A 19,957-nucleotide genomic window follows, 5' to 3' on the forward strand; every position below is an offset into this window, starting at 1 on the left:
TTGTGGGGCCTCCCTGAACGAAGAAAACTCGACGCGGGTGGGGGTGGGGGTGGCGGAGGAACACAGGCGGTGGGGGCCGGTGGTCCGGCCGGCGGCCCGTGCGGTGTTCTGTATGGGAAGAATCACAGACGAGGAAGAAGAAGGGTTAGGAGACGTAGGATCTTCATCCAACCACCTGAAATGGTCGAGAGACAGCTGGGAGTCGCATTCTTAATGCGCTCTGGTTCATCATGTGTGGGCACTGTGCAACCAACATTTTATTATCCAAAATCTGCTTGCTCTTGTTTACCATGTTCGATAGTGTTGGCTTGTACGTGATCGATAGGCTTTCAATTACTAGCGGCAATACAACACCGTATTTTCAAGCCAGTTCCACTTTCCTGATTTATATATCGTGGTTATGGTGTACCCCTGTTATGTACACTATGATCTGCCTAGTTGTTGTGTGCTCTTGTTATCATGGTTTGGCAATAAACTATCTATACAATATATTATGAACCTATCATCTGCCAGCTATCCTTACTTCTGGAGCCTATTTTTTTGTGTACTTGTGCCAGATTATATAAATGCACGCACGATATTACAGCACACATGAGCTCTCTCATCAGAATCCAGTGATAGCACATAAGTGTTTACAAGGGCGCCCCTATATTAGAATATCATCTGCATTACAAAGATAATCTCGCAACTATTTATGTTTTCATGGTTCTCAGATATTATACGTAATTACAGTGAATATCAGAATCCTTGCATCAGAAGGATATTGTGGAACACTGCAATGACTTACAAAATTGGCACCAAGGCATTGAGTGCCATTTTGGAAGCAATGAAGTACGCTCCCCACCTGTTGATTCTTGTTCAGAATATCATTCTAATGACTATTCTAACCTCGAGAAGTCAAAGGCAGATGGCCTGTCTTGCTCACCCATCAAGGTGCCTGTTCTAATTTGGCAAGGTTTTATTGATTGCGCGTATCTTGCATATGTTGTCTTGCATTTCTTCTTCGTTGTTGCACCACCATCTGCTTAGTTTACTCATCATATAACTCGAGATGCTATGCCCATCCATTATCAATACATATTGCATCTGTCGTCATACCATGTTTTTTCACTCAAATGTTGTTCTTGTGCATCAGACATCAAAAAGGAAGAGGGTGATTGTCGAACCTGAAGGAGCACCAGAAAGTCCTTGAAAAACATGGTGGTGACGGAGAAATCAGACAGCGCCCCACTTATATTGGCTGTACAACCATTGACACAAAACATAGGACCGACTCCAGCAGACTATACCCATACTTCACTGGCCACACCACTAGCCCCACCACACAGGACCTGCACTCCAGCAAAAGGTATACCGATTTTATTTGCCATAGCACCAGCCGTACCACAGAAAAATCCCACTCCAGCAAAAAGTACAGCAAGTCCACCGGCCGAAGACCTATCCCAACTACAGAGACGGCCAATTCCTGCAGATTGGAACCCCATTCCATTTATTCCCAGTTTAAAAGACAATGATTTCAATGTTGTTAGGGACTACGTGCATATATTCCCATCATGGGAAGATTATAGTGAAGACAAACACCATTTTCACATCTTCCTGTCCAACTTACGTGTAAGTGCTATTATTCATGGTTATTATTTTCCTGTTTTCTGCTGATCAAACACATCAATGATTTACATTACATTGTTGTAACTAGATGAGGGTCAATCTGGATAGTCATGACGAGCAAAGCTTGCTTGTGCTTTTCAAGGAAGCATTGCAGTAGTATCGGTGTTACCTGAGGAAATCACACTTTGATGGCAAGTCTATAAACGAATTTCCGGTGAAGTCTCCTGTGCTAAATTTAGAAGACATTGAATGGAAAAACCTTGTTATGCACTGGTCTCGTTCCCAGGATGAGGTAATGTCTATGAAATCACATGACAATTTGAACTTCTACTTTTCCGCGTGTGCCTTACGGATCTTTTTTGCAGAAAATCAGCTCGAAGAAGAATTCCGGTTTGAAAAGAACGACATGATATCGCAAATATGCTGCCTGCTGCTTTGCTCTTGTTAGTACCTGTTGTCCTGTATCACTATACTTGCATACATACCTGGTTCATTATGTGACAGCAGTATGCATGATAGCTTGCTTATCAATTGTTCGCTCCAAATTATCTGATCTGTATGAATGGTTACATTAGTGTAGAATATATTCAATGCCAATGAATTTTTTTAGCTCTGCATTGTTCTTGTAAGTACATGTTGTCCTTTATCAGTGTACTTATATTGACAGGTAGTTGTTCATGTACCATCACTCTGCATCTTATTTTCCTTTGCCCTCCATTTTCTACACATCAGATCTATATTTACTCTTACCATAAGGTTGGTACTGAAGAAGTTTAGCTGTGCATTGCTCTTGGCTGTGCCTTTTGCTTGTATCGCTGCACATACATTTATAGCTAATTGGTTATGTAGCATCACTCTTCATCTTATCTTAAATATTCTCCATTTTTTCGTATATTATCACATCTATATTTACTCTTAACAAAATGTAGAATAAAGGCAATGCTTATGAAGAACATTCTGTGCTAAACTTCTTGAATTGCCCCCCATCATCATGGACAAGGGCTTTATAGAGCATGTCTTCACCAGTAATATAAGTTTGTCCTTCTCAAGCCTTCAAACTTTGTTGTGTATATTTGGTTAGGCATGACTGCAACAGCTGTTTATTTTTGGTGTTTGCATCAAATTGCATGTTTAAAGTTTATTATGTAGTTCATAAACAAAAGTTTGTCCTTCTAAATTTAAGTTCTTAGTTATACAACCAAGTTCCTTCTTCATACCATGTAAATTAAACTATACAGAGCAAGTGATCTTCTTTTGCACTGCATGTATGCTTCTGTTCTCCATCCGTAATCAAGTGGTGCGGTGAACCTACCCACTACAGCACAATGTCATATTCTGCAATGTCTTAACTATGAACAATGTCATATCATTCTACTATTATTTAAACCGCCTCTTTATTTGCCAATCTGAAATGGGATAAATTGACAGCACACTAACCATTGATACTTATGAGTTCTTGATATGTAATCTAGTGGTGTCGTCAAGCTGCCAACTCCTTCACAATGTCAATTCCTGCCATGTCTTGACCTGAACAATACCATATTGTGTTAATGCAATTTTAAACTGTGTCACTTTATTCGTCAGTAAGAAATGTGATGAATTGTCAGCACTGATACTTTTATGTGCAAAACATGTCATCTGTCTGCTTGTTTATCTTTCAGAGTGAGGAAGATATAAGTGTTGAACAAGCGCAGTCTCATCATCTTGCTCAGCTACTTGCGCTGTAGCTCCCCAGCAGGGCTAACCTTTCTTGAACTATATTGAAGTGTTGTCGGTTTTGTATATTATTTTGTCGGCGTGTTTATTTGCACTGGTGGCGATCTTTGATGCCCAGTGTATGTAATCTGTTGTCTGCTTGTGCTTTATTATCATAGTGGCGAACTTTGATGCCTAGTGGATGTAATATGTCGTAATTTCTTTATTGTATAGTCTAGGTTTTTTCTTATTCATGATGCTGCAGTTATTTTACTGTATATATATCATGTCTTCGCAGTAAACCGGCCAAACCGTAAAATTACGGTACATAATCGGGCCGTCATGCAATCACGATGTATGATCCGCATCATGGGCCCCGTCAAACTGGCCCACAAGTAGATTCGGGCCTTTAATAGGGCGAGTAACCCCTGGCCCTCTTTTCGCAAGAAAACTCAATGGGCTTTTAGGAGGCTGAGAAGTAGGCTGGGCCTGAAACATGTCGAATAGCTCACGGGCCGGCGGCAACCCGAAATGGACCCCGGCCCATGATTGTGTGAATCAATTCACGGGCTTTTAACAGGCCAAAGTTGTCTCGGTCCTTGTTTGGCCCAATCAGATATTGGCTGTGAGCAGGCCGGATGCAAACTGAGCCGTAGTTAGGCCCAACTATATGACGGGCTTTTAACAGGCGGAAATTAATATAGGGCCGAAATGTTAAATGGGCCCTTAACAGGCCGAAACTAATATCAGGCCGAATTACTAAATGGGCCTTTAGCAGGTGGGCCCAAAAGCGTAGCGTCCAGTCAACGGGCCGAATCTGATATGGGCCATAATTGAGCCCAAAGCCTCTTAAAGGGACGGACCTGATTTGGGCCATGATTTGGCCCAGAAAGTGGGAGGCTTTTAACGGGCCGGATCTTATATAGGCCATTACTATGCCCGGAAAGTGGCAGGCCATTAATGGATCGGATCAATTATGGGCCAGCATTTGGACCAAAACATGGCAGCTAGTTAATGGGCCGGCCTACTAGGGTCCTCAAAATCTTGTGGGCCTACAGCTGGGCTGACCCATTAATGTCGGCGAAATCTCATGGGCCTTTAGCTGGGCCGGCCCATTATGATCCGCAAGAATTTTGTGGGCCTTTACCTGGGTCGGCCCATTATGGCACACAAAAATCTTGTGGGCCTTTACCTGGGCCGGCATATTATGGCCCGCGAAATCTTGTGGGACTTTAGCTGGGCCAGCCCATTATAGTCCGCAAAATCTCGTGGGCCTTTAACTGGGCCGGCCCATTATGGGCCGCCAAATCTGGTGGGCCTTTAGTTGGGCCGGCCCATTTAAACTTGATTGGCCGTGCCACGTGTCGACGTATCATAGGCGCCTTCCGTCCAATGAGTGGATGACATCTGTCCCAACGATGAGCCGACACGTGTTTCCTCCAGCCAATGATGATTTTACACGTGGAAAATCCCCATTGGTCGAGGCTGTTAACGGGTTATCGGATCCAAAACCCGACCCGATAGCTTAACGGCGTTCCGTTATGGTGGATGCCACGTGTCGGTCACCCTTGACGAAAGCACTTCTGTGACGCGCGATTTATCGTCATGGAAGTGGACACTTCCGTGATGATAATTTTGGTAATGTCATGGAACACTTCTACGAGAGCACAGGTATGACTATCTTGATTCTGTCATAAATTTGTCATGGATGTACATGCATGCCAAAAAACGCGACCTACTATGACAAACACGTATCATCACAGAAGTGTATTTTTTTGTAGTGTCAACTTGCGGGTTTTGTGACATTGGGAACCTATGCATAGGGGTTGGCACGCGTTCTTGACTCTCCGATAGAAACTTTGGGGCACTCTTTGAAGTACTTTGTGTTGGTTGGATGAATCTGAGATTGTGTGATGCATATCGTATAATCATGCCCATGGATACTTGAGGTGACAATGGAGTATCTAGGTGACATTAGGGTTTTGGTTGATTTGTATCTTAAGGTGTTATTCTAGTACGAACTCTTTTATAGATTGATCCAAAAGAATAGCTTTTAGGTGGTTTCGTACCCTACCATAATCTCTACGTTTGTTCTCCGCTATTAGTGGCTTTGGAGTGACTCTTTGTTGCATGTTGAGGGCTTGTTATATTATCTATCTATGTTATTATTGTTGAGAGAACTTACACTAGTGAAAGTATGAACCCTAGGCCTTGTTTCCTATCATTGCAATACCATTTATGCTCACTTTTACCACTTGTTACCTTGCTGTTTTTATAATTTCAGATTACAAAAACCTATATCTACTATCCATATTGCACTTGTATCACCATCTCTTCGCCGAACTAGTGCACCTATACAATTTACCATTATATTGGGTGTGTTGCGGACACAAGAGACTTTTTGTTATTTGGTTGCAGGGTTGTTTGAGAGAGACCATCTTCATCCTATGCCTCCTACGGATTGATAAACCTTAGGTCATCCACTTGAGGGAAATTTGCTACTGTCCTACAAACCTGTGCACTGGCAGGCCCAACAACGTCTACAAGAAGAAGGTTGTGTAGTAGACATCAAGCTCTTTTCTGGCGCCGTTGCTGGGGAGGCTAGGTAAAGGGCACTCACTCACAACCCGTCAACTAAGCTCTTTTCTGGCGCCGTTGCCGGGGAGGTTAGTGCTTGAAGGTATATCTTTAGACCTTGCAATCGAATCTTTTTGTTTCTTGTTTTAGTACTAGTCTAGTTTATAAAAGAAAACTACAAAAAATGGAATTGAGCTTGTCTCACACGCTTCATCTTTTTAATATCTTTCATGAGTATGATGGAAAAGAAAATTGTGCTCAAGTACTAGAAGAAGATTTACATAGAATTCTTAGCATAAAATATGTGAATGATGAGCATGATTGCTATGTTGTTAGTATGAATTCCTTGAATATTCATGATGCTAATGATATACAATTTACCATTGTATTGGGTGTGTTGGGGACACAAGAGACTTTTTGTTATTTGGTTGCAGGGTTGTTTGAGAGAGACCATCTTCATCCTACGCCTCCTACGGATTGATAAACCTTAGGTCATCCACTTGAGGGAAATTTGCTACTATCCTACAAACCTGTGCACTTGCAGGCCCAACAACATCTACAAGAAGAAGGTTCTGTAGTAGACATCAGTGGCCACACGCACGGCGAGGCAATGACTACAAGCCCGCTCGGGCAAGCGCATCGCGGGGGATCGGAGGAGGGGAGGGGAGAGGCGCGGGGAGGGTGAGTGAGGAGAGGGGCTCATTAGGGTTCGGTCCAGGGGAGAGGCGCCGACTTAAGTAGGGGGGCGGCGCCGGTGGATGGGCGCCACGGTGTCTACCATGGCCATGGCGGCCATCAGTGCTAGCCACGAGCCCCCCGTGAATAGAGACGGGGGGAAACGGCGCTGGTGGGCTGGCCAATGGCCAGTTGGGCCAAGGCCCAGGGGGAACAGTGGGGGGCCTTTTCCTTTTATTATTTTACTTATTTTGTTTTGTTTTCTTTTTATAGTTTTAGTTTTCTTTTATTTTTGAAAAGAAATTTACTTGATAAAATATAGTAACAACATCTAAATTGGTTTTACTAATTATACCACTGTCACATTAGTTTGAGGTTCAAATAAAATAGTTTAGTATTTTTCTAATTTAAAAAGCATTAAATAATTCTTTTTAGCCACTGTTATATTCACAACAAGGCATTTAAATATTTTACAAAAGTGTTGGGCCACCACCATAATTATTTATGGAATATTTCCCACACTTTGAACATTTTATTTTGCATTTTTAACAAATTTGAGTTTTGGACTTTAATTTGAATTTGAAATGAATTATGATTTGGATCAAGCGAGGATTAGCAACAGTAATGTGATGACATGGCACCATTAACGGGGATTACTGTAGCTTAATTATCCGGGAGTCACAAGTGGATGCCGTTTATTTGACACTTACATCCCTAGTTTCATCCTACCATTTTAATTTCTTTTCGACTGATGCTGCTTCAAACCATTTAAATATAGATTGCCATGCTCGGCAATAATTCGTATGTCATTTACCATGTAAGCTTACTGCCTAGATCATGCGATAACTATCTCTTACTTATGTCCAGCAGAAACCTTTCAGGATGTCGTTCACACTAGGATACAATGTACAACCCCAGAATCTATTAGTGGAAGCAGTGGGCCATCCATGTTACCAGATGGTAGCAGTTCAGAGGGAACACAGCCGTAGAGCAGTCTGAGCACAAATATTATAATTCTTGAGGCTCTATTAGAGGCAGAAAGAGATAGTGTGGCTGCCATGAATGAGGTAATCTTGATCTTGAGGCTGGAAATTATGCAATTAGCTGCACGCATTATGCAAGCAACCCAATAATTGGAGGAAGTAAGAATGTTGCATTTGAAGACAGAGGAGGTCCTGCTGCTTCTACTATCTGAATCCCAGGGTAATCCCAATTCTTCTTTAGATACCAGTTGAAATTGTCATTAGATTATTATACTTGCATGTTGTCGTGTCTCTGAATGGATTATGTTGTAAGACCCCCTATGTTGTCCATGTGTTGTAATGATCTGAATTTTTTAGGTGAGGTAATCCTCAGTACTTGTATGATTGGCATTAGGTGAACTGTTTTTCGTGTGAGCACATTGTATTGGATGAAATAACTGTTTGACTCAAAAGTGTATCCAACCTACTAAATTCGAAGATCACGACATTTCTAAATCATAATCATATATAAAGGTGGAATAAATCTTTGACGTGGTTTTGAAGAAATAAATACAAAACATAGAATGATGTATGGATATTCGTAACCGAATACAAATTGGATTTGAATTTAGTTGCCACGGCCCAGGGTAAACATGAATGCTAATTCTCCCAAATTTTGAACGAAGCGGAAAATCCCCCACTATCATTTGTCGGCTTCCTGAAGAAGTGTTTGCGAGATGGAAATTACTGTCTACCCCTGACACTTCACATCCTAATCGACCCGATTTCCACTGCTGTCGATAGGGGTAGACTAGTAACTTCAATCAGACATGACATGACCGCCTCTGAGCCCATTCAGACATGGTGGGGGCCAAACATGGGCGGCAAAACACATTTGATCCAAGGTCGCCCGAAAGACATGTGTCTCTCCCTCCATTTGCCCATTCATACATGGTGGGCGGCAAAACAAACTCTCCTCATCCGAAATCGATGTAGGCAAATATTTTAAATAGGGGCAGATGTGTAACTTCCCTCAAACATGACATAACCGGCCTACCTGTCAGCCCCGTTCATACACCATGGGCGCCAACCATGGGTGGCAAAACACCCTCTCCCTGCTCTAAATCGCTACCGGCAAATATTGGGGAGAGGCGAGATTACAGTCCTATCCCCAACCGACGTGATGTTGAAAATTTTAAACGGGGGATAAGTTCATAACTTTCCCACATTTCAGACAAGCGCATCCCAAAGTTTGAGATCCCCCCTTCCCCTCCATTTCCCCATTCATACACTATCGGTGCCACAACAACCTCCCCACCGCGGCCAGCCTCCTCCGTCCGCTACCCCTACCCCGTCATCCACTGCAGGAGATGGACGTCTCTCATCCACGGCGCCGGACCAGGATCCTTTCATCGCGTCCTCTAGCTTCATCGGCACCGTCGTCCACCTTGTCGTTGCTGCTCCTACGACCGCCTTGTCCACGACAACATGACTTATCCCCTGACCCGGTCGTCTTCCGTCTAAAGTCTTCTTCTGTGTCGCCGACAGCCATTGCACCCGCAACACCCTCAACGTATCAGCAGAGGCCTACACGATGTCGCAAGAGAGGTGGTACTCTTTCATATCTTCTTATGTTGTTGATCTAACCTGGAAAATAGATCTAACTTGTTTACTGTACTTCTATTGTTCATACCAAATCATAGTGGCTAGTTGAAAGCAAACATTGGTTGCGAATTAGCCTTTGTCCAGTTTGCACCTTTAGATCCGCCATGGCACGGTCACTATACTCGTAAAGCTTATGGTTTTCCCCCGTTATATTCACTACCATCATCGTAGGTGCTTCATGTCGTGCTAGCACTACTCCTCAAGACCTGAACCCATCAAGCGAAACAACATGCCACTAAGAATTCCAAAGCTTAATTGTTGATATACGAATCTGATAAGAAGCTCATATTACCAAAATAGAGAACATTTAATTGGTCACCTAATGTTCCTATATTCGTTTCGAAAAGCATGTGCGCCACACGCCGGAGCCACAGTTAAAATATTGGGTGGTCCAGATTTTGGTACCAATTTACCTTCACTCCTTTGTATATTGGACTAGGGTTGGGCGGGCCATGGCATTGTTTCGTTCTTATGTAGCTCTTTCTTGTCATACCGGCAATACAAGCCCATATGGTCCAGCTAGTTCCACTTTCCTGATTTTACTCTTGATGCTTAGGGTCTTCCCCTTTTATCTACTCTACTATGATCTGTGTAGGTGCTTTCTGTCGTACTAGCAGTACTCCACCCGTCAAGCTAAACAACACATCACTCATAATTCCAAATCTTAGTTGTTAAAATATGATTGTGATATGATACTGATATTAGTTAACAGACACATTTAATTGGTTAGCTAAAGGCCCCACTTGAGTTTCCAAATGCATGTCGCGGTATATAGAGAGACAGCAGAATTGCATTTCTTTGTCACTTGTTGACTGTACTTTCCTGTCCATACCAAATCTTAGTTGTTATTTCAAAGCAAACATCGGTTGCTAACTACCCTTTGTGCGGTTTGCAGCTTTAGATCTGCCATCCCACTGCCACGGTCAACACTATACTCATCATGCTTACGGTTTCCCCATTTTATGATGACCACGATCAGCCTACGTGGTTCATGTCGTAATAGCACTGCTCCACCCATCGAGCTAAACAAGCTTAGTTGTACAAATTCGAATATGATATTATGCTGACATTAGTAAAAATGAGACGTGTTCAATTGGTCAGGTAAATGTTCCTACTTCAGTTTCGAAATGCATGTGAGCCACATATGGAGAGATCGGAAGGAATAGTATTCCTCTGTGCGCTCTGGTTCATCATGGGTAGGCAACAGACATTGTATAGAAAGACTTGTAATATCTTCAATCCTGCTTGCTCTTTTTCTCTTCTTTAACATGATCCTCTTCTCTTCTTTAATAAGTATGTTCCTTGTTGAGAGGAGTAGCAGAGACATTTGCGGTCTACTGGTCAGGTCAAGTTGTTCTCCCTTAGTATATTTTGACTCTGTCAGGTCAGGTCGACTTGTTCTTCTTAACAATATGTTGAAGTTTTCATCTGCGAAGTATCAAAGTATCATCACTTCTGGAGCTCTCATATATTGAGTAGTAGGCCACATCATATTAATGCACACGCCAAATTACAGCATGCATGGCATCTCTCAGAAGAATTGCAGAGATAGCACAAAGGGGTTTACAGGGAGGCAGTATTGGATTAGAATCACTTCTGCATTACAAAGATAATCTCACTTGTTCTTATGTTTTCATGCATGGCAGGTATTTAACATGATCAAAATGAATATGAGAATGGGCGCATGAGAGGAATAGTGCGTAACAATCCACTGGCTAACAAACTTGGCATGGTGGAGGATGGCCTATCTTATTCACCCATCAAGGTGCTTGCTCTAACTTGGCAAGGTTGTATTGGTCGCACATATTTTACATATGACCTCTTGCATTACTTCTACTTTGTTACACACCATCTGCTTAGTTTAAGCATCATATATGAGTATATGCCATACCTATCCATTTTCTGTACCTATTCCATGTGTCGTCATACTATGTTTTTCCAGTCAAATGTTGTTCTTCCGTAATAGATGTCCAAAAGGAAGAGGGTGAGTGCAGATCCTCAAGGTGTACAAACTAGGTATTTGTAAAAGGTAGTGATACCTATTAAATCAAATAAATCAGCAGCCACAGAAAACACAGGCCCAACTGTACCACACACTTTACCCCTACTCCACTAGCCAAACCCCTATTAGAACTGTAGAGAGCCCAGCGTCAAGTACTGTCTATGATATCAATTCAAAATTTGAACTCCTAAATTTCTGGATGTGCCTGACCTTCTCTCTTATATGAAAACTAATTTCAAATGAATCACCTTGCTCAAAGGATCATAGGATCTCACAACAATACTGGGCACTGCATTGCTCTTGTCAGTACCTTTTGCCCTTTGTCAGCATACTTACACTCATTGCTGTTTGACTGTAAATGTTCGCTTCTTTATCCACCCTTTGCTCAAAATTATAAGAGCTATATTTACTCTTAGGTAAATGTAGAATTAACACAATGGTTATCAAGTTTTGGATTGCTCATGTAAGTACCTGTTGTCATGTCTTCCCTCTGTCATGTAAGTACCTGTTGTCATGTACTCCCTTTGTATCGAATTAATTGTTGATCAATTGGATGTATTTAGAACTTAATAGTGCTAGATACATCCATTTCAGGGACAAGTAATAACGGACGGTGCTGGTATTACTGTACTTGCATCGCGAGATAGTTGATTTCTAGCATTACTCTGCATCTTATCTGCCCTGCCCTTCACTTCCTCCAAATTATCAGATCTACATTTACTCTTACCAAAATGTTGAATAAAAGCCAATGCCACTGCACATGTTGATGTCCGCATTCCTCTTGTCAGTACCTTTTGCCTTGTAACATTGTACTTAATTAATTGCTATTAGATTATGTATCATCAGTCTGCACCTGAGCTTCATTATCCTCTATTTCTTCTAATATTATGTGATCTATATTTACTCTTTGCAAAATGTAGAATAATGGCAATGCTTATAAAGAAGTTTCTTTGGGGAATTTATTTAATTATCCTTCCATCGACATGGAGAAGGGCATTGCCCAGCCCGTGTTAACATGTAATGTAGGTTCATCCTTCTCAAGCCTTCAAACTTTGTTCTAGTATAGAATTGGATAGGCATCATTTCCTCCACTGCTGTTTACTTTGCTATTTACACCTGATTGGATGTTTGCAACAACTACCAGTTTTAAATTGTAGTTATAAAAACATGTTCCTTATGCAGAACAGATCCATTTATTTGCTTATATAATTGTGAAACATGTTATGTGTCTCTTTGTTTCTCTTTCAGAGTCGTATCTCTTATGCCAGGCAGAACTTTAGGGAAGATAGTGAGACAAACCATCTTGAAGAGAGAGAGATGTCCCCAAGGTCCTGTCTTCATGAAGATAGTGAGTTGAAGCTACTCTCTAGCAGTTGTGAGACAACCTCTATGTAGTTGCTTCCTCAATCAGTTCGACTTATTTAGTCTCAAATTAAAGCGGAAAGTCTTGCTTTAGCTAAGCTCTGACTTGATGTCAATGATGCAATGAAGATCTCAAAGGATTGCCTTGCAAGCTTTGGTGCTAAAAAGCTAGGGATGCAACATCTATCATTGACACAATTGAGGTCTCATCAGCTTGTTCGGCTGCTTGCGGTGGCCGTCTCGTCCAGGCCTAATGCCTTCTGAAGTGCTCTCAGTTTTGTATATTCTTTTGTCAGCTTGTTTGTATGCAGTGGTGGCGACCTTTGCTGCGTAGTGTATGTAATCCGCGGTCATGTTACGCTTTATTATGCCATAATTTCTTTATTGTATAGTCTAGGTTTATTCTTGGCCAGTATACTGTAATTTAGGCCGGAAGGTTCAATGGATCTCAATGTTGTCGGTCTTTAGGCCGGCCCGTTACTCATATGGGCAAAACATGGGCCTATGATCATCTTGGGCCATTAGCAGATCTAATCGTATAGTAGTTTTCCGCCTTTAACGGGCCGAGTAAAGTTCTGGCCAGCTGGGCCAGAGAATACCATGGGATTTTAATAGGCTAAAAAACTAGATTGGGCTAGCGTTGAGCCAAAAAATTCACGGGCCAATACAGGCCAAAACCTCCTAAGGCCCATGTTTGGCCCAAATAGGACGAGCCGTTAACAGGCCGAAATATATCTCGGGCCCTGTTTGGCCCAATAAAATTATGGGCTTTAAGCAGGCCGGTACAATGCGGGCCGTAGGCCCAACAGTGTCACAGGCCATTATCAGATGGGTTGTAAGCAGGCTAGATTCAACGTGTGTTGTAATTAGGCCCAACTGTTACAAAGGCCATTAACACGCAGATAGGCCAGTTCGGCTGAAATTTATCCACGAAGACTATGGGCCATTAAGAGGCCTAAAGTTACTTCGGACAAGATATAGCCCAGTTTCTGCATGGGCCGTTAAATGGCCTTAAACCGGGCCGACAATGTCTCAGTTGCACCACGGGTCGCTAATAGGCCAAAAGTATTATCGGGTCAAACTGGTAAACGGGCATTTAACAGGCTGAAATACAAACCTGTCTTAGAATGGGCCCAAAGAACAGAGACGGGCCTGATCTGATATGGGACGTAATTTGGCCCAAAACACGGCAGGCTGTGAACAGGCCTGGTCTGATATGGGCCTCAATTTGACCCAAAACATGGCAGGCTGTTAACGGGCCAGTCCACTAGTGTTTGAAAAAAATATGGTGGGCCTTTAGTTGGGCCAGCCTTTTACCTTAAATGGGCCACTGTTGGGCCGTGCCACGCGGTGACATATCATAGGCGTGTTCCGTCCATTGTAGGGATGACATCTGTCGCAACGATGAGCTGACACGTGTTTCCTTCGGCCAATGAGAATTTTACACGTGGAAAATCCCCATTGGTCATGGCTATTAGCGGGTTATCAAATCCAAAACCGGACCTGATAGCTTAACGGTGACCTGTTACGGTGGATACCATGTGTCGGTCACCCTTGACAAAAGCACTTCCATGACGCGTGATTTATCGTCATGGAAGTGGACACTTCCGTGATGATAATTTTGGTAATGTCACGGAACACTTCTACGACAGCACATGTATGAATATCTTGATTCTATCATAAAATCATCATGGATGTACATGCATGACAGAAAACGTGACCTACTGTGACAAACACGTATCATCATGGAAGTGTATTTTTTGTAGTGGTAGGAGGAGGCAGTGCCTAGCTACGGCGTTGTACACTCAGATTTATGAGTTCAAGCCCCTCTCGGAGGAGGTAACAACCCTATGTCTCAGTGCCACGGAGGCTCTGTATATTGGAGTGTTGAGTTACAGGGGGTGCGAACTCTTATGCAAGAGGGGAGGGGTAGCTTATAAAGAGTACGCCGATCCCTCGCAGCCCTCAGCTACACAGGGGTTCAATGGGAGACTAAAGCCACGCACGTTACTGGTAACGCCCGTAATGACCTTTAAGGAGACGGAGTGAACGCCTGACCGTTGCCACCCAGACACTACTAGGGAAAACCTTATACACTGAATCTTAGCAGCAGCGCGGTTCAAGGGGAGACGCTACTGCTAATTATCGGTAGCGCGGGTAAAAAACAAGCGCTACTGCTACTCACTTAGCAGTAGCGTGGCTCGGTGGAACCACACTGCTACTAAAATCGACCGACAGTTCCCACCACCCTAGATTTAGTAGTAGTGCGGTCTTACTAACCGCGCTATTGATATAGTTATAGTAGTAGCGCAATTTTTTGGGGTGGCGCTACTGCTAATTTTAAAACTGGCCACATGGCGGGCCCCTCTTAGCAGTAGCACGGTTTACGACCAGCGCTACTGCTAAGCCACAACATATACCACCTTTTCCCTCCCCATCCTCTGTTCCTCACTTTCCCCTACCTCCCACCTTCTCTGTCCCTCACTTTGCTTCTTCCTCACTACTTCTCCCCCCATTACTCACCTTCTTCTACCTATCTTTCTCTCTCTTTATTACTCCTAGCTAACTTACACCACCTCCATTAATGCATCTCCTTTCTCTTTTTCCTTCCCCCTCCACTAGTTGAAGTTGTCTCCTCCCAAATTAGCTAGATAGGTAGATGTAGTATTTAGTGAAGTGACCTATGTACCCCCTAACTAGATCTAGCCTTGTCAAGAAGAGCTTTGTCCACTTTTGATCTCCCTACTACATCATCATCTCCACCGTGTGCTCGATCTCGAGATAGAGGTGATTAAAAACTTATGCTTTTGCAAGAATGGAAATATGTGTATGTGTGTGCGATATGACATAATCGGGCGATATGATGGAAAGTGTGTGTGCGCCATGAGTTGACACCGAATTGTGCTTGTGAGTTGCCTATGTTTTGCCGAAATGTCGATTTATTTCCGTTTCGGCGAATTCCGGGCAAAATCTAGATCTATATGTCATATTTTTAGGGAAGGTCATGTCGAATTTTTGTATGACTTTGATGCATGCACACATTTTTATAATCAATTTGTTTATTATTACCATGCAGGCATTCATGATGGTCAGTGGAATGATGGTGGACAGGTGGTTGTGGTCGGTGGTGCAGGACGTGAAAGAAAATAACCTGACAAAGGTTTTATGTCCATGTCAAAGATGCAAAGGAATAGTTTGGTTCGACCCCTATAATGATGGTCATGTCAAAGCGCACCTGCTCATGACTGGTTTCATGGATGTCTATACTCAATGGATAATTGAAGATGATGATGATGATGTTGAGGACGCCGACGGGGCAGGAAATGACGGCATGGGGCAAGACGAAGAGATGATCGATAATGGCGGCGGGAAGAGGCCGGACATGGCGGTGGAGAAGGGGACGGACATGGAGGAGTAGAAGGAGCTGAACATGGCGGCGGAGAAGGGGCCGTACATGGAGGCGGAGAGAACGTGGACTCCATGCCGCAGAGTTCGTCGGTACTAAGTTCAATCGTGCAGGACCCTCATGTTCAAGCACTGCTTCGTAAGGAGACGAGTACTGAGAGAGCTACTTCTAGAGAGGAGGCTAAGCTGCAACAACTGGTGGTAGACTCGAACACTCCATTGTATGATGGTCGCAATCCTGAGGTGACCAGCTTGAGTTTCATGCTCCAACTCATGAAGACGAAGGCAAAAAACATATGGACCGACACTAGCCTCGATGAGCATCTCAAGTACCTAAAGTATGTTCTTCCCATGGGGAATCTATGTCCTACTAGTGTGGATGAGGCAAAGAAGATCATGTGCCCTCTTGATCTGCTGCACGTTAGATACCATGCATGCATCAATTATTGCATAATTTATAGGAAGGAGCATGCGGAAAAAACAAGTTGTCCGATGTGCAACGCTTCTCGATAAAAGAAGGCCGGGAAGAAATCTCCCCAAAACGTTGTATGGTACTTACCGATCACTCCCCATCTCCGACGGTATTTCATAGGTCCCAAGGAAGCAAAGCTCATGCGCTGGCACGCGAAGAGGAAGAAACCCGACAATGGAGATGATCTGAAGCTGAGACACGTCAAGGATGGAAGCCAGTGGAGAGCGTCGGACGGCTTTCATCGGTATTTCGAATGTGATGCAAGGAACATCATGCTCGGCATGTGTACCGATGGCATGAATCCGTTTGGAAACCAGAACACCAACCATAGCACATGACTCGTGTTTGTATGGATGTACAACCTCCCCCCTGGTTGTGCATGAAGTCGAAGTACATTCACATGAGCATGCTGATTCAAGGGCCAAAACAACCGGGAAATAATATTAATCTGTATCTGGGGCCACTTCAAGAGGAGTTAGACACGTTATGGAAAACACCGGCTAAGACATGGGACACCAGCAAAGGTGAGTATTTCTATATGAGAGCCGCACTGATCACGACGGTGCACGACTATCTCGGTTACGAATATGTCACAGGCCAGGTGTGCCATGGATATTGCGGTTGCACGCGGTGCATGGATGATATGACATCTCAGCAGCTAACGTCAAGGAAAGATGGCGGGTCTAGGAAAATCGTGTACATGGGGCATCGAAGATGGCTCGAGAAGGACGACCCATGGAAAAACCGTGGAGATCTATTCAATGGTCACACTGAGCATCGAGGACATCCACATAAGTGGAGCGGCGCCGAAATTGATGAGCTGTTGAAAAACTGGGAATAGTGCCCCGCACCAGGAAAGACGATGAAAAGGCGCCAGAGCCGCTGCTGAAGGTATGGAAGACGAGGTCTGTGTTCTGGGACTTGGAGTACTGGCACAAACTTGACACACCTGATTGCCTTGATCAAATGCAATCTGTAAGAATGTCCTTGAGAGCTTGCTCGCGACACTGATGAACATGCCGGATAAGACCAAGGATGGGCCGAAGGCAAGAAAAGACTTGCAAGATTTGGAAATCAGGGAAGATCTGCACATGCGGCCCCATAAAAAGTCAGACGAGACAGAGACGGAGACAGAGGCACGGGAGAAGAAGGGCAAAAAAGTAAAGGAAGAGGATTATTGCCCCCCTTCTTGCTTCACCTTAAGTCCGGCTGAGATTGATCAATTCTTTAAGTGCCTTGCCGGAGTCAAAGTTAGTTTCGGTTACTGTGCAAGATAAGCAGATATCTAGACACAAACAAGAAAAGGTTTAGCGGGATGAAGTCCCATGACTGTCATGTGATGATGACGCAGATACTACCTATTGCCCTTAGAAGGATAATGGACAAGCACGTCCGTGACACGCTTATTGGTCTCTGCAACTTTTTTGACGTCATCTCTTGAAAGTCGATCAGTGTGAAGCAGCTCTGAAGGCTACAGGAAAAGATTGTTGTGATACTAAATGAGCTTGAGATGTACTTCCAACCCGCGTTCTTTGACGTCATGGTGCATCTGTGTGTCCATATTGTGGATGACATAATAGACATGGGGCCGTCATTCCTGCACAACATGATGCCATTTGAGAGGATGAATGGGATCGTCAAAGGATTCGTTCGTAACATGTCCCATCCGGATGGAAGCATCGTCGAGGGCTATCTGACACAAGTCCATCTCTTTCTGTGAGAATTTTCTATATGGCGCGGACCAGCCGCCTGGTGTTGGTGTTGGTTTGCCCGTTAACAAGCACGATGGGAGGCTCGAAGGAGAAGGTCACTCCAATGGTCGCCGGGAACTGCACATGGCGTACTCAGATCGACGCAACGACTTTGATAGAGCAAACTTGGTAGTGCTACAACACTTAGACGAGGTAGATCCTTTCGTGGCACTGCACAAAGAAATTATCGCAAAGAAGTATCGTGACCGGGGGGTATGCAGGACGGACGCCGAAGTTACTAGAGAGCACAACTCCACTTTCCTGCATTGGTTCAAAGAGCATATTATTGCTCATCCCTCGAAAGAGGGATCTAAGGACGGATATGCTCATATACGCCTTAGCACATGGCCCCTCGCCCGACCTCATCACCTATCAGGCATACGATATCAATGAATACACGTTCTACACGGAGGCCAAAGATATGGACAGTGATGATCAGAACTCAGGGGTGACGATGGAATGCATGACCGGCAGCGACAACACCGCAACTGAGAGATTTTATAGAAGGGTTGAGGAGATCTAGGAGCTTGACTACTCTGGACTACACAATGTGACGATGTTCCGTGTCAGATGGGCTAAGAATGTCGAAAGAGAAAACCGATATTTCACTACCATGACTATACCCTTCGCCAAGAGCGTACCATGAACATTGTCACAAAAAATGAGCCATGAGTACACGCTAAGCACGTGATACAATGCTTCTTCATAACCAACCCGTGCAATCCCAGTCGTGTTGTCGTGAGGAGACGCAAAAGGAACATCATTGGAATGGATGGAGTCGCCAAAGAGGAAGACTACGACCAGTACGGCAACACAATGAGGGAAGATGACGATGAAGTATATGTCAAAAAAAGAATCAATACTACATTACCTAAGAAAGATCATACTCCATGGAAAAGGAAAAGTCACAATGAGGGGCTCAATTATTCTTCAACGAACAAGAAGGGAAAGAAGCTCACTCAAAAACGAAAACGTCAACGCCGAGGAACCGTACATTATCGGTCAAATGATGTAATATATATGTTCCTATTCTGTGTACACACTTAGCCATTATGCATGGGTCAAATGATGTAATATATATGTTCCTATTTTGTATAGATACTTAACCGTCAAATGATGCAATATATATATCGCCTTAGTTATATACATTGTATCACCTTCCCTTCGTTCACTGCTCTTGGAAAAAAGGAAAAGAAAAGAAAAGAAAAGGAGATAAAATAAAGGAAAAGAAAATAGAAGAAACAAACAGGAAAACTGCTACAGGTATTGGTTATAGCAATAGCGCTTTTCTGAAAAAGAGCTATAGCTAGTCAAGGTAGCAGTAACACTTTCTATACAAAAACGCTATAGCTACCTGTAATAGCAGTAGCACTTTCTGTATAAAAACACCATAGCTACCTGTAATAGAAGTAGTGTTTTCTGTATAAAAGTGCTATAGCTAACTTAGCTATAGCGCGTTTGTCCGAAACGCGCTACTGCTACCTTGACTTAACCCCCAAAATCCTCACTCTCTCTGCTTCTTCCCGCCTCTGCTTTTCCCCCATATCCCCACTCTCTCTTCCCATGTGTCATCGTTGCCGAAGCCCTGCCCTCGCCGCGCCCCTATGCTCGCCCTCAACCCCGGCGCTCGACCCCGTCCCTACGCTCGCCCCCGACCCCGGCGCTCGCCCCTGTCCAGGCGCTCAACTCCATCTCCCCCGACCCCGGCGACCCTCGATGTCGTGCCGTCTTCCCCGACTCTGCCTCGCCTCGGTGCCGCGCCGTCTCCTCCGACCCCATCTCT

Source organism: Triticum dicoccoides, chromosome 1B (genome assembly GCF_002162155.2).
Source record: "Triticum dicoccoides isolate Atlit2015 ecotype Zavitan chromosome 1B, WEW_v2.0, whole genome shotgun sequence".
NCBI lineage: Eukaryota > Viridiplantae > Streptophyta > Magnoliopsida > Poales > Poaceae > Triticum > Triticum dicoccoides.